The sequence below is a fragment of the Sminthopsis crassicaudata genome, chromosome 4 (assembly GCF_048593235.1).
Source record: "Sminthopsis crassicaudata isolate SCR6 chromosome 4, ASM4859323v1, whole genome shotgun sequence".
Taxonomy (NCBI): Eukaryota; Metazoa; Chordata; class Mammalia; order Dasyuromorphia; family Dasyuridae; genus Sminthopsis; species Sminthopsis crassicaudata.
The window spans coordinates 342,447,398-342,464,380 of record NC_133620.1 but is presented as its reverse complement, the minus strand read 5'-3'; the positions used below and the strand labels follow the sequence as shown (position 1 = coordinate 342,464,380).

The window sequence follows — 16,983 nt, the reverse complement described above, 5'->3', positions numbered from 1 at the left end:
GACAGTGGGGAAAAGGCTGAATATAGGAAGATTAAGTAGTGTTAAGGAAATAGTTCTCTTGTAAACTGAAGAAATCAAGTTTTTAAATTGCTCAACAAAAACAAATTATAGAAGGTATATTCAAAATAGTGAAAGCCCTTTGGGAAGCCTTTCATCAACAGCCTTTTCCCCCTCCCAAAGTTTGCTCTGTAAAAATGTAAAGGCCACACCAGACTAATTCTTGCAATTAAGCTATAATCTGCTGAAAAGCAGATTTTCAACAACTCTCCAAGGTCTCCAGATATAATGCTGTCAATCACAATCTGATTAGACTATAAATAATCATATTAATTTTTAAAAATTAGGTAACTACTGTGTGCAAGGGTCTAGACAAAGGAAAAACTAAAACATTCTCTTGACTTTACTAAATTCATTCTTCAAATATCAAACCAAAGTTTATTTTATTATTTCAAAAGCAAACTTAAAAGATAGGTTTTTGGAAAAGGAAACATTGCTTCAAGAATCTCACTTTTAAAAGGTTAGTTAACTATGGCCATCTGTGAACACTTATGTAGAACATGGAATTAATAAAACCCAAATTAGAGATTTGCTCAAACAAGTCACAGAATTTTTTATAGTGAAATTAAGTCTGAGTGAAGAAAAGACTAAAATGGAGAGAAATTGGAGGAAGAAAGACCTGTGCTTGAACTAAAATTGTGGCTATTGGAGTGAAGAGAAGGAAAATATATTTGTATATAATGACCAGATTGAACAGATGGATTAGATGTGTGGGGTGAGTGAAAGCAAGGGATCAAAAGTGACATCAAAAAGAAGAGGTTGGGAAAAATACATTCAGTTCTGTTTTGGACATATTGTGAGCTGGAGATGCCTACAGGATATCCTGTTTGAGAAGTCCAGGTATCAACTGGAGATGTGTTGGTAAATTTCAAGCTCTCCCGATTTCCCACACAAATGGAACAAATTTATGCCTCAGGATAAACATAGGTTCTTGAAAAATTAAGACTTGAGGGAGAACATGAGTCCTCCAGATACAATCTGAGAAGATCTAAATAAAGACCCAGGGTCAGGATTAACTCACAAGAACACCTCCAGGCTAGTTCCTACAGAAACCACAAGTAGGAAGCCCTGGAGCTAGCTTCTGCAGGAACCACAAAGACTTTCAACTCCCCAACTGCTAGTAGAATCTGGGTATGAGTCTGGGAAGACAGAGGAAACCTGGCTGATTAGGAACACCAGAACCAGTGCTGTGAAATACAGCCCTGGGAGAGAAGGAACCAGTACCCTGTAAGTGCAGAGGCAGGGGGACAGAGACACTGTGGGCTGTGGGCACGTGCTGGAGGGTGGAGCTCTTAGTTTAGGGTTCCGTGTCAGAGGAGAGAGCTGAAGTGAAGCCAGAGACACCCTCTCATACCTAAGATTAGAGGTGCTTACACTAATAACTAATAATAAAAAAGAACCCCACTATTGAAACATACTTTGGGAAGAGGGAAGACTGGGGTATATCTTCAAAAGACATTGAAATAAAAAAAGTTTGTACCTCAAAGAGTAGTGTGAAATGTCTCCCTGCCCAGAGATAATTTATAGAAGAACTCAAAAAAGAATTTAAAAATCAAATGAGAAACATTGAGGAAAAATTTAAATAAATAAATAAAGACTACCCAAGAAAAACAAGAAAATTATGAAAAAGCTAACCTACTAAAAAAGGAGATAGAATCTCAAAAATGAAAATAACTCTTTGAAAATTAGAATTGGGCAAGGGGAAGCCAATGAGGCTATGAGAGACCAAGAAATAACAAAACAAATGATAAAGAATGAAAAAATAGAACACAATTTGAAACATAAGAAAAACAGTAGATTTGGAGAGCAGCTCAAGAAAAAGAAAATATAAGAATAATTGGACTGCATGAAATTTGTGACCAAAAAAAGGACCTTGACACAATAATTCAAGAAATAATCCAAGAAAATTGTCCTAGAGTGATAGAACATGACAGGAAAGTAAAAAAAGAGAGATAGAAATAGAAAAATATGTGAAAAACACATAGGAACATTATTGCCAAATGTTGAAACTCCAAGATCAATGAGAATATTTTGCAAGAAACAAGAAAAAAAAAATTCAAATACATTGGAACTACAATTAGAATTGTACAGGACTTCTCATAGTAGTTACAATAAAAGACCATAGGTCCTGGAATTATATCTATTAAAAAATCAAAAGAACCAGGTTTGTGGCCAAAAATATCATATCCGGCAAAATAATCTATAATGTTGAATGAGAAAAAAATGGACATTCAATGAACTTGCAGATTTTTAGGGCTTTCTATCAACCAAATCTGAACTTAATTAAAAAATTAACATATAAGGCCAATATCGATTTCAAGGAACCCAACACAGATAAATTGCTTGTTTTTTTTTTTTTTTTAACATGGGAAATTTATAGCATATGGTTAAGATTGATATCAAAAAGATGACAGTTCAAAAGAAAGATTGGGGCAGAGTTAAAGTAAAAATAATAACTGTATCATACAAATGAAGTGCCGAGGAAGAAAAGACACAGAGGCATTAGAGGGGGGAGAAGGGCTTGTGGTTCTGAAAACCTGCTCACACTGGGAATAGGCTATATAAACAAAATTATATATATTCATATATATATATATATGTATATATATATATATATATAAATTAAGATTATAGCACTCTCCAAAATTTATAAAAAGAAAAAGGGGGAGGGATGGGTGGACAGGGAAAGCAAAGGGTAAGGGAAGAAGATAAGGGAGGGATCCATGGATGGGGGAAAAGTTAAATAATAGCAAGACTAATAGTTAGTAAGCAAAGGGTCAGCAAAGATAGAAAAGATATTTGTGTGTCTCTGTGTGCATATGTATATATTTACATATGTGTATATAAATATAGCCTTTCTTAACTATAGCCTGTTTGAGGGTGGCTGAGGGTGGGGAATGAAAGTGGGGGAAAAAAATAAAGTAAAAAAGGTACGCAGCAGAAAACAAAAGAACAATTTACAAGAAAGTGAAGAAAAGATGGACACTCATGAATATAATTTCTTCTACTTATATATACTTTTTAAAATTGGTATTTGTTATGTTTTAAATCCTGATGTTCTGCTGGGCACATGACAGTGTTCTCTTTTGTTTCATTTCATTTTGTTTTGCATTCCTTTTCTGTTTTTCTTTTTTTTATCCTTTTGTTTTTAATAAAATAAATTTGAATAAAGAAAGAGATAAATAGCTGGAAGTCACCTGCTTAGATATAACAATTTATGGAAGTTAATGAGATCACTCAGTGAGCTGGTATATGGCAAAAAGGGGAGTGGTCTTAAGGGACACTTATAGTTAGTGGGGATGATATGGAAGAACCTGAAAAGGAAACTATAAAGTAGTCAAAAAGTAGAAGAAGCAGAAGTGTCACAAATCAGAAGATGATCAATAATGTCAAGTGCTTCAGAAAAGTCAAGAAGGATCTGGACTAAAAGAAAGACCACTAGATTAGGCAATTAAACCATTGTTGGTAAACCTGAAGAGCAGTTTCAATTAAGGATTAGTTCAGAAGACAGAAAAGTTGTTTAGAAGAGAATAAGAAAAGTGGGGATACCGAATATAGATTATTTTCTTAAGCAGATTAGCTATGAAAAGGCTATAATTGTGTATTATATCTTTGCCTGTCCTTGTCAAATTGTCAGAAAGAATCATCTTTACTGTCTGTACTCGCTCCCTGCATCTCTTGTAGGTACCCACTAGTGGCTCAGTCTGTTTCAATCTGGCTTTCTTCCCGAGTGAATCCACCCAATAAGCACCTACTATGTACAAACACATGTGCAAGGCATTGCCAATACAAAGTCAAAAGAAAAAACAGTGTCTGAACTCAAGAAGAAATAATATAAAAATAGACACGTGAAGACATTTACATGCTAGATGTAGCTATTCAGAAAGTCTTCTCAAGAGTTGAGTCTTGAAGGATACTTGAAATTTTAAGGAGAGAGGTAAGAAGGGAGCATTCTAAACTTAAGGTACAGTCTGCAAAGGCAGGGAAGAGCAAATGATAATTTTTTCTGGAACTTAGTGAAGTTCTCTTCACTTGACTTTATCATCTCAAATTTTCTGTTTCTCCTTTGTTTCACAGCCAAACTCCTAAAAAAAAAATTCTTGTCTGCACTTCCTTTCTGCCAGGACAATAATAATTTGAATATGAAAGCAGAGAGAAGTCAAAGATAATAAATATTTCAAGCCTAGTGATGAGAAAGTAAAATTATTATCAGAAATATGTACAAATAGGAAGTCATTTTAGGGAGATGACTGATTTAATAGAATTTGAGCAGGAAAGAAGTGGACATGTCTAATAGTTGGAATCTCAGGCCTGAAACTTAGAGGAGTTTTCTTGGCAAAGATACTGAAATAGTTTGTTTTCTTCTCCAGAGATGACTGATTTAATAGAATTTGAGCAGGAAAGAAGTGGACATGTCTAATAGTTGGAATCTCAGGCCTGAAACTTAGAGGAGTTTTCTTGGCAAAGATACTGAAAGTTTGTTTTCTTCTCCAGATCATTTTATAGATGAGGAAACTGAAGTAAACAGTTTATGTGACTTGCCCAGGGTCATATAGCTAGTAAGTAGATGAGGCAAATTTGGAATCAGGAAGATAAGTCTTCCTCATTTCAAGTCCCGTACTCTATGCACTGTGTCACCTAGCTGACCGTTTGGTATGGCGTTGAAGCTATAAATTAATTTAGAATGACTTGTTATATTATAAGGCCCAACAATTAATTTTTCTTCAATTAAATTTTTCTTAAATATTTTGTAGAAGCAGTGATCCCAGTAAATATTCTGATAAATGGATTAATATTTCATCCTTTCTGTAATTATTTTAAATAGATCTTTATCTTTTAATGTTAAGTTTTATTGGTACTATGCAGAAACAATGATTTTTTATAAATTTACATATCCTTTTACATTATTGGAGTTGTTTCATTTTAGTTGAATTTTTAGGGTTCTCTAAATTTCAATAAAAGTTGCAAAAAGTGGTAATTTTGTTTCCTCTCTATCTATACTTATTTCTTCAGTTTTTCCTTATGCTATTGCCATTTCAAAACCTGTATCAAATAACAATGGTAACAGTAAACATACCTGCTTTAAGCCCCATCTTTTTGGAAAGCCAGCAAGCATTTTTCCCTTACTGATAATCTCTTGGGATTTGTTTTGAGAGGGGTTGTTTTTAAATAACAACAACAAAAAAATAACTTCATAATAAATATGCAGCCATAACAATTTCCTATTACATGAATGTAATGGAATGTTATTGTTCTATAGGAATGTTATTGTTCTATAAGAAACAATCAGCAGGATAATTTTAGAAAAGCCTCAAGAGATTTACATGAACTGATGCTAAGTGAAGTAAGTAGAGCCAGGAGAACACTATATACAACAATTGTACATAGCAACAAAATTAGGTGATGATTAATTGTGACAGACTTGGCTCTTTTTAACAATGAAGTGATTCAGGCCAATTCTAATAGAGTTGCGATGGGAAGAGCCACATGCATGCAGAGAAAGGACTGGGGACTGAGTGTAGATCACAACATAGTACTTTTTAATCTTTTTATTGTTGTTGTTGCTTATTTGCTTGTGCTTTTTTTCCTCATTTTTTCCCTTTTTGATTTGATTTTTTCTTCTGCAGCATAATAAATATGCAAATAAGTTTGGAAGAATTGCACACGTTTAACCTATATTGGATTACTTTCTGTATAGAGGAAGGGGTGGGGGGAAAAGGGAGAAAAAATTTGGAACACAAGATTTTGCAAGGGTGAATGTTGAAAACTATCTTTGCACATATTTTTTGTAACTTCTTATTTATAAAATATATGTTTAAAACAATTTCTAAGGTTGTATCTCACAATCATCAGATTGGCAAAGAATCACAAAGAAGACAACTGCTAGAAGCACTGTAGGAGAGCAGGCAATCTAATGTATTCTAAGTGATGGGGCTTAATGAATAAGTCCAACCATTCTGGAAAGCAATTTCAAACAAAAAGTTATATCCTAAGTACATACTCCCCAAAAGATCAAAGACAGAGGGAAGTGATTGTGTATATTGCAAATAATTAGCAACAAGTTTTCAAAAACCTACAAAGATTTAAATGAACTAACTAAAATGACATGAATACAACCAAGAGAACAATTCTGTAATGTCTACAATACAAAGGAAAAAGAGCTATGAAAGATGCAACAAGCAATCAAGATTCTACAATACTGACAATGAATTTTGCTTCCCACTTCTTATAGGGGTGGATGATCAGATATGCAAGTTGATTCATATATTTAAAAACACAACCAAGATGAAAATTTGTTTTGCTTTTCTGTATTTATTTACATGTCAGGGCTTTTATTGGGGAGGGGGGCAGAAGAGAAGTTATGGAAAGGGATAGTAATAGTAATGCCTCTCCCAAAGGGAAGAATAATGTCAACGAAAAACTTTTAAAAATACATTTTAGACAGCAGAAGGAAGTTCAAAAGGACAAAAATTAAGGCAAACTCAGAATCTCTGTTAAAGTTAACATATACTTTAAAATATAAGCTATGGTATCATAAATTGATGGTGTCATATATAATCCTCTTTATTTGTACATGGAAACACTCATGTTTGTTGATGACTATCAAATTCACATTAAAAAAAAAAAAGCTTTGCTCAAATTCTATGTAAACTATATTCACAGCATTTCATTCTCCTCGTTTAATAATTCTGTCAAAAAAAAAAACCCCAAATTATTGGATTAGTCTGGTAAAACTTGTTCTTGATGAAGCCATGCTGACCATCTCTAATCACTGTTTCCCTTTCTAGATAATTCACCATTCCTTTAAGAACCATTCCATAACATCCAGGGATGTTAATTAAGTTTATTGGCCAAAAGCTTGTAAGTTCTGTTCTCTTTCCTTTTAAAATTAGAAAATTTGCCATCATCCATTGTTGTGACTTTTCTCCCATTCTCCCTGATCTTTCAGATATCACTTCTTTTTATAAACTAAGTTGATTGATAAGTTCCCTACAAATCCACATCAGAGTGACTGTGTAGGAAATAGTGAGTGTCATGAAAACCAGCTACAATAAGAAAGCCAAGAATTAACATAATTTCCTATAATATTTCTATGTATAGATAGAGTAATCAATCAACATGCATTTATTCAGTACTTACTATAAATACTATGCTAAGTGCTGAAAATACAAAGAAAGGCAAAAACAATCCCTGTCCTTGAGAAACTCATATTCTAAGAGAAATAATCTAAAATAAATTATTAGTTATAAAAATGTTTTTACAGAGTATACTAAAAGTAATCTTTGGGAAGAATGTTCTAGCAGCTAGGAGGACAGATAAAAAGCCTGTTGCAGAAGGTGGATTTGAGTGAATCTTGAAAGCAACTAGGGAAACTAAGAGGCAAAGATGAAGAAAGGGGGCATTATAAGCACAGGGAATAGTCACATATAAAGTGCAAAGACACAGAAAAGGGAGATGGTATATAATGTGCAAATAAGAACAACTAAGCCAGTATAGTTATATCATACTGCATGGAGGGGAATAAGTATAAAAGAATTAGATCAGAGGCCAGGTTATGAAGATGTCAAAGAACTTTATGTTTGATCCTGGGAATGATGGAAGCTACTGGAGACTACTAAACAGGAAAGTGAGAAGACAGTAAAAGCCAGGTAGGACAATCAATTAGAAAGCCATTATGGGAGTCTGAGAGAGAGGTGATGAGAGTTTGAAATAAAATGGTAGCTATGTGAGTGAAAAGAAAGATATATTCACAAGATATATTGAGATGGCAAGCTCTAACCTCAAAAGAAAAGAAAAAGCAACAAAGGGGGAAAAGTTAGTAGAAAATGAAGAGAAAAACCTTTTGTTCCTGAGGTTGTTGAAAAAGACTGAATTTGTGACTGCAAAGAAAAAATACATATCAAATCAGGCATTAGTTTGCAATTAGTAATGTGAATTTGCAAATAATAATGTGAACAAAATTGAATTCACATAGAATTTCACAAGGAGGAATTTTTCTGGCTATACTTCATTGTGATTGTTAAAGCATAAATTAAGGAATTCAAATATTTACAATCAGATTAATTTTCCTGAGTATTTTTCTCTGTCTCTTCTACCTTGCCCAACTACTCCAACACTAACAGGATTCACTAAACAGCAATAAAGACTGTGGGAATGAGTTCCCCTCAAACCTATATGCTTCAATCTTCTGTGTAATGCAATCTTATGTTGAGAAAATCCCAGAATTGAAGAGATATCTTATTGATTTTTATATTAGAGCAAAAGTGTCCAGGGTAAGACATCACTTAATTCATTCACTGTCCAATTAACTTAATTTTCATTTGAGTCTTGAAAGTCCTTGCTTAGTCTGGCACAATTTCAAAAACAAAGTGGCTCTAAAGTGCTCTAAAAGTTGTTAGAGCAGCTATAATCCATCTTCAATTTAGGAAATACTTCCTAGAGGTAGGAAGACACTTTTATTCAATGGGAAAAATGTTTTTAAATCAATATTTCATTTTTAATGGAAAGAGTTTCATTTGTCCACATTATCAGTCTGAATAAATGATTTGATTGAAATGGTTTAGTAAATTAGAGCAAAGTATATACAAACTGATTTATAATTCACAGCAACATGGGTAAAGATTAGGTTAGATTTTAGAGGTCATGTAGTCCAAGTCTTAATTTTACAGATGAAGAAACTGAAGTTAAAATAAGTTCTGTAACTTTCCCAAGGTCACACAAGTAAAAAGTAACAGGGGCAAAATATGAACATAGGCCTTTTAACCATAAATTCAGTGTTTTTCTATCACTGTTTCTTTTTATTATCTAAAGAGAAAAAGGAGATGGGGAAGTTAGGATATAAAATGCAACTGAAAGTCCTTAAACAAAAAACCAAATTAGAAAGTTGGCTTGTAGAAAAGGAAAACTGAGTTTGGAATATCATTCATTTGCAACAAGAGCCAATCTTGAACTGCAAGATAATTATAAATTAGTAGAAATTCAGAAAATTGGATGGAAGGATGGAAAAAAAAGCAAACTAGGAATCAAAAGGGAGTTTGAATGAACACATTGTAGATCTGAAGCTCAATTAAAAGACAAGGGCTGTATAGGGATGTTCCAGACATTATAAGACAACCATTAAGTATAATGGAGAAAAAGACAATTTCAGTAATACAATTAAATATGCAGTAGGTATTACTGATCAAGATTCCCAAGCAAGTATCTCTAATTTTTCTAATTTTCCCAACAGGATAAAGCTTTATTGCTCTTCATTTACATTAGGGACCATTACAAGATTCTAATTTTTGTTCCAACTGTAGAAGGCTCCAGCAAAAGCCCTCAAACTGGTAAGCATCATTCCATTGGGAATCTACCACCTTACCAAAAAAAAACAAATCATGTCAAGTTAAAAGAAATAATCAGGATAGTCTTGGTGGATTCAAGTAACTGATGAAATACATTTCCTGACTCTTGGTAGAGAATGGAGGGAGAAGGGACTACAAATGAAAAATTATTTAAACTCTGCCAGAATGTTAACATCAGTTTTGTCTAAAAGGTTTTGATATAATGTAAGGGAAATTTCTATGCAATGAGGAGGAAATTAGTATTCAATAAAGCATAATTAAATGCTTTTAAGTCTTTTTATCAACTTAAAATTATCTTGTCAATAAAAATCCAATTTTCACATATATGTGTGTGTGTATTATGTGTGTATATCTATATTGATATATCTTTTTGTCCTGTTACTACTATTCCATAGGATTTCCACAAAGGCCCCACCAACAATCTAACTCTTCCAGTCCGCTTTGTCTGGGTTCCCTTAATGTCTCAAAGGTACAAAGGCCTCAGCTGTTCACCTATTATGTCTCATTCTCACCAGCTGTTTTGGTCATACACTTCATTGACGTGCAATTTCGTATTTATAGTATAAATCATCCCTGATTCTATGGCACATCTTTCTACTGCCCTTTGTATTATTTCTAATTTCAGCTTTTCAGAGATTATGTTCTCTATATACAATCAAATGACATCACCAGAAGTATAATAATGTTCAAAAAATAGGTGTTAATAGATGTAAACAGATTGATATCACTGATACCACTGCACAATATCTCAAAGGAAATTCAGATATTATTTTACTGAGTCACTGTCCACTTTACTACGAAAAGCATATATGTATGTTTACAGACATGTGTTCATATGTGTTTGTTTATGTGTGTACATATATACATACTGATAGACTAACAGAATATTTATCCTAGTAACAATATTATATATATTTTAATGCTTATATATTTTAATTGTTTTTTCTCTTATGACTTCCTCATAAAATCAATGCCAGTGCCTGACATATAGTAGGCACTTAAGAAATATACACTGATACTCATGGATTAGGTAGTAATAAGCATTTTTTTTTCCATTTTACAAATGAGAAGCAAATTCCAAGATGCTAAGTAACTTGTCCTAGGAATCATGCAGCTGGTATCACAGTCAATATTCAAATCAAGATCATTACTCTAAGTCCATTCTTTGCTGTAAAGGCAACAAGGTTTGGCAGAAAGATAATCTACTTTTTTCACAGATACTTAATCTATCTTTTTCATATCGTTGTGAATTTCACAGGAATAAATAGTTTTGTTGTGTTCTGGGTATATCTCTTAGAAAAGGGGCTTTTGGATAACTTCCAAGTCAAAAGAGAATTCTTCGATCTAATTTCTGTGTAGTACAATAAAATCATAAGATTATTAATTAAAAGTAACATTATCAAAAATCCAACCTCATTTCCTCATTTTATATCTTTTAAGAAAGACACTAGGGAAATATAGTTAAATACTAGATCACAGTTCTGGAGCTAGAAGAAGAGACATTGGAGAACATCAATTATACCTTCCAGTTTTCCTTCTCTTTTGACACTGGTATTCAGCAGACCATGGAAGCAAGGGAATATACAAAAAGAGCTAAGAGGACCCACTTAACGTACCACCTCTCAATTTACAGGCCTAGAATGGCTGACTTGCCCAAAGATATATAGAGTAGCAGAGGCAGAATTAAGATTGGATCTCAAGTCCTGTGTTTATAAATTCAATAGAGATTTTTAAATAAAATTATTTTCAAAAGCACATCATTTTAATGTATTTGTGAGAGATCTGTTTGAGGAAAGCCTTTAATGCTTCATTTCATTCTCAGTCCATTTTTTAAAATCCACAAACAATAAATATAGGATCTTATACTCTATTATTTGTAGTTGTATAACTGTCAAAATGGGATGAGCTAGAGAAAACTGGCCGCAAAAGTCTACTGTATTCTCCTCATATTTTCACAGGGGACAAAATAGTAATGGTCCATCATTTATATAGTACTTTAGAGTATACAAAGTACTTTAAAATCTTATTTAACTTTCACAATAACCCTATTAAATAGACAGAAGTATTATTATTTCTATTTTATACATGAAGAAACTAAAGCTTAAAGATGTCAATTAACATGGCCCACAGTCACACAGCAAATAAATAGCAGGAACAGGATTGAATCCCAGTACTCCTTTGACTTCAAAACCTAGTGCTCTTTCCATAAATCTATAATATCTCAACAGATATACAAGGCACTCTCCCAATAGTTTTATCAAGAAAGCAGACACATAGGACAAGTTGCTGCTTTCCTAATAACCATTTTCTTAAAAAAAAAAAAAAAAAAAAGAAAAAAAAAAAAAAGAAAGAAAAGAAAAGGGGAGGTAAAAACACCCATTCTTTTTCATTCTTTGAAATTTTCCTATTTGAGATAAAGAGAAAAATCAATCCTTAAATGTTCTTAAAACAGTGGTGCTTCCTGCAGGATTTCCCCTGCATGTAGTCAGTTTCAGTTATTCTATCTTCCTAAACATCGGGCTACTTAGATAATTCCTGATTCATGTACTGAAGTCAAATGTAATAGTTCCTTTATCTGTACCAACTGCAATCATTATTAAAACTTTTAGCATAATCGTTTCCTTTCATATTGGTTGTTGTTTTCTAAAAATTTGATCTATTTGGATTTCATGCTATTCTCTGTAAATAAAACTCAACATACATTTAGTACTATATGCATTAAAATAAAGAGAAAAATAAAACAGTATCTGCACTAAAAAAAGTTTTCATTCTATTTGGGGGAAATAGAAGATATCATATACACAGATATATAATGCAAAGTAATACGTAATAGAGGCAAAGAAGAGGCAAGATAAAGCCCAGTGGTCTTATTTGAAGGGGAATGGAAGACAGCACAAGTAGGGGGAGGAGAAAGGATTTTAGGACAAGATAAGGTTAAATGGAAGAAATAACCTGAGCTGGATTTCAAAGAGGATTCAGAAAAGCAGAAGGAAGCACATTCCAGGCCCAGAGGAACTACCTAAGTAAATCTTCGGAGGCAGATGACGACATATGTCAAGTCTGAGAACAGTAGTACAATGACTGAAAGCTAAGAGAAAATAAATGAAGGGAATAATATGAAGCTAGACTGTGGAGGGCCTTAAATGAGCAACTCAATCATTGAAGATTTTTTTTTTTTTTAAGCCAAGGAGTTACATGATTGAGCCTGTACCTTCAGAGGATTATTTTAGTAGTTGTGTGCCACACAAACTGAAGATCAGAGGTAGGACTGAGCTAAGACAGTGGAAGTGAATAGAGAAAGGGCACAGATTAGAGATGTAGCAGCAGAATCAATAAAACTTGGCAATTTATTGGATGTAACAAATAAGAAAGAGGCAGAGTCAAAGGTACCTTTAGGGTCCTAAATCTGAATAATTTTTAAAAAAACATTTTTAATGTAATTGCCCTCTATGTAATCAATGTATTTTATGCATTAAAAACATTCTAGGATATTCATAGGCTTCATCAGTGCCAAAGAGGTTCATGACATAAAATGTTCCCAAGGATTTGAACCTAGTTTTAGAGATTCATTTTATCCTCAACTTCTCCTTTTACTACATAATGGTCTTCAAGTTTTCTAAGGGATCTTGTATTCTCAGAAATGTTGTCCTTGGATGACACTTCTCTATTTGACAAGATCAAGTGTCTTCTGATTAAGACAGCTTTCTGCCATCATTATGTCTCCTCATTGTGGCTATTATTTTTCAAAGTTTATACTTCTAAAAGAAGCAGTTAGATTGTCAATTTCTCTTTTTTTCTCATGAAAACAGTTATTTTAAAAAGAATTGAAACTGATATAATTGCAGACATTGTCTTCTCATTTTTAGCCAATACAAACTATATGTAACTATAAATTACTAATAGTAACTTCAAGAACAGACTTGGGAAATCCCAAAACGTCAACAAAGTAAATCACATCTTATCTATACCTAGCCCCTCTGTGTGGCTCTCATTCCAGTCCTCCTATAAGCTGAATACAAAGGGTCTCCCTCTTTCATAGGAAGGAATTAAAATGTTTGTAATTTATAATTATAATAAAATGTCTAATGTGAATGCTTTCCTACTAACACTGAGTATATACAGCAGTACTTTGGTTTCCTGTCATACCTATTCTTGCCATGTAATTTGCTTATTTCCTCTCCTGTCATATCATTCCTTGATAATATTTTTAAAATAACAACAGCTAACACTTAAATAGTACTTTAAGGTGTTCAGAGTGATTTCTTTAAAGCTCTTCTTTGGGTATATACAGATGTCTACTCAAGCCCACCATGTACATTCCCATTGTTTTCTGCATGTTACTGACTTTTCAATTCTTTGGAGGCAGTTGTATACTATGCCTTGTTGACATATAACAACCACGAGATATTAGTATTAAAAAGATAGAGTTTTGTTTTCATTGGAAGCTTGGGATCAACAAATAAACTCTGAAATTTTCTGTATCTTCAATCCAATCCACTCTTCTCCCATTTACTTCAGAACCAATTTATTGTTAATCTTTACTGTCTATCCCAGGCTAGCTACATTTCCCACACAGCTACTCTCATTTTGGGATTTGATGTCTCCATTATGCCACTTGGGTACTGGATACCTTCCTTCCTACCTCCACTTCCCAGCTTTTCAGTTTTCTTTTATCTGTTTCAATTAGATTATCCTCTTCTTGCTGGCAGGGATAAGTTGTTTTAAACACAATCCTTAATAAATGTTTATTGATGATTAGTGATTAATAGGCTTTCTAAGCTGTCTATCCAAATGCATGGTAAAATTGGGTAAAAGACATTTTTCATCCACTTGAATTTTCCCTTGTAGCTAACAGCATTATAAGCCAAACATCATTAAGTTATTAAACATCTCTTCCAGAAGCCTCTGTAAGTTCTAAGGCTTGATGCAACTAGCAGGTTCCCACAAACAAGGTATTACCATCCACTGGAAATCATTAATCTGTACTGGTACTAGACTTCCTCCATCATGGGGCATACCATTGATGAATATGCATATTCCTGTTTAATGTCCTTCCAAGTTTTATTATAAGTTATTTAGCAGGGTTATTTTTGTTGTTATGACTTCTAAGAAATCCTTAATAATTTTAATGATTGGATGGGAAACACCATACTGTAAAATAGGCTGTGCTTTGTTCTGTAGTGCTTTGCAATTAAAAAATAGTAAGCATATGTTTGCTAAAACTACAACTTACTATCAGAGGTCAAGCTAGAAGAGACTTGAAAAACTATTTGGTCCAAATCTCTCCCTTAACAGATATAGAAATTGAGGGGTAGGGGCAATAATTTGCTTAAATTCATACAGGTAATTGTGATGTTCTCTTCTCTAAAATATAATCGTTCTCTGGGAGCAGGTTTCTTGGGGAGCTTCTGAAGCAGCCTTAGTTTCAGTTCAATTCAATAATCCCAAATGCAGCCAGAAATTAAAGTCCATATCCTTTATTGTGTCCTTTGAAGTCTTGTCTTTTTTCCTGGGGCTCTGTTAGCTTTAGTAGAAGCCTATCTCTCTCCTTGGTTCCAAGAACTCTTTGTTGCTAGTCCTTTGTCTCTTCCAAATTCAGCCTCTTGTCTTCCCAATGTCTCCATCCAGCACAAAGGTGGAAGTTGGAATGAATCTTGACTCTTCCTCCCAAAGAGTGGGCTTGTGAATCTCCCAGAAGTCCAAGAGCAAGCTTTTCCTCCTGTGAGCTTGTCAGCTCCTCCTTATATAAGCTCTCTTAAAGGTGTGAATCTTGTGGAATTATAGTAAGTACAAAGTACATGTAAATTAGAGAATCATTATCTCATCAATTCCACTGAGTACCTTGTTTCAAGTTCTGGTTGATAACATCTCCTTGTAGGATCAGAACAATCATAATGAACCATGCTAAATTAGGTAATTATTGTCTCTATCAATTTCAGTGACTTAGTACTTTGTAAGAATCCTAACAGGTAATAAAAGTGATAGGTAACATCTGAACTTGGAAGACAAATGGCAAAAATGAGTCCCGCTGCTTAACATCTGTAGCAAAAATTGTTTATTCTCTATTATTACCTTCATTAGGTTTGTTAAGACTTTGTATAGATAGAAAAGTAGAAATATGTCAGTAGTGATCTTTGGTATGGAAAAGGTCTTTGGGTTTTTAATTACCTTCTCTTCTTCTAGATACCTTGTATATCAATAGCTCAATGCTCTCAAATTTGTTTCATTTCCAGCATACTCCAATATCTCCTCTTGATTCAGCTAAACTACTTTTACATCTTTTGTCTTTCATGCCATTTCTCCCTCTTCCACAGGCACATCGAGGGACATGATGTGAGGGTCAATCCAGCAGTTCTACTGTCCTTGAAAGACTTTGCTATAATAATTTCTGCAAATCTTTTCTTGAGAAAAGATAAAAGAAAATCAATAGCAGTGGATAAACTTTTTATCCAAGAGTTCAGAAATATAGTGTATAGTCATAAACATAAAATACTCAACTATTTTGTTTTAATATTTTATTTTGGTGAAAATACACCACAATTAAACTGTGCATACCCTTTGATCCAGCAGTGCTACTACTGGACTTATATCCCAAAGAAATACTAAAGAAGGGAAAGGGACCTCTATGTGCCAAAATGTTTGTGGCAGCTCTTTTCATAGTAGCAAGAAACTGGAAAATGAATGGATGCCCATCAATTGGAGAATGGTTGGGTAAATTATGGTATATGAATGTTATGGAATATTATTGTTCTGTAAGAAATGACCAACAGGATGAATACAGAGAGGCTTGGAGAGAATTACATCAACTGATGCTAAGTGAAACAAGCAGAACCAGAAGATCATTATACACTTCAACAACAATACTGTATGAAGATGTGTTCTGACTGAAGTGGATATCTTCAACATAGAGAAGATCTAATTTAGTTCCAGTTGATCAATGATGGACAGAATCAGCTATACCCAGAGAAGGAACACTGGGAATTGAGTATAAACTGTTTGCACTATTGTCTTTCTTCCCAGGTTACTTTTACCTTTTGAATCCAATTCTTACAGTGCAACAAGAAATTCGGTTCTGCACACATATATTGTATCTAGGATATACTATAACACATTTAACATGTATGGGATTGCCTGTCATCTAGGGGAGGGGGTAGAGGGAAGGAGGGGAAAATTCAGAACAGAAGGGAGTACAAGGGATAATGTTGTAAAAAAATTACCATGCATATGTACTGTCAAAAATATTATAATTATAAAATTAATTAATACACCAGAACTGTGCCGTGAACCATAAATTCAAAAAGAAATAAGCATAACATTAATCTCAAAATGCAGCCTATAGACTTTCAATTCAATAAGCATCTACTAAGGATGTACTATGTGCAAAAGAATACTATGCTAGGCAGTAGAAAACATACAAAATTTAAATAATGTTCCTATTCCTCATGGAGCTTATGCTCTTATAGCGAATTCTAATCCATGTATTTGATGAATATATAGATCTTATGGAATCCATACCTTTCATGGAAGAATAGGGAGTAGGCTCCCCTCCCTTTCATACGAGTTTGGCTCATTTTAATAAAAG

At 33.5% G+C, this 16,983-nt stretch overlaps 1 protein-coding gene across 2 annotated transcripts in view; it reads right to left on the bottom strand.

The window, feature by feature from the left end:
• Window positions 1-16,983, bottom strand: part of NSF (N-ethylmaleimide sensitive factor, vesicle fusing ATPase) — a 192,112-nt gene that overhangs the window by 165,785 nt on the left and 9,344 nt on the right. The window lies entirely within an intron of this gene.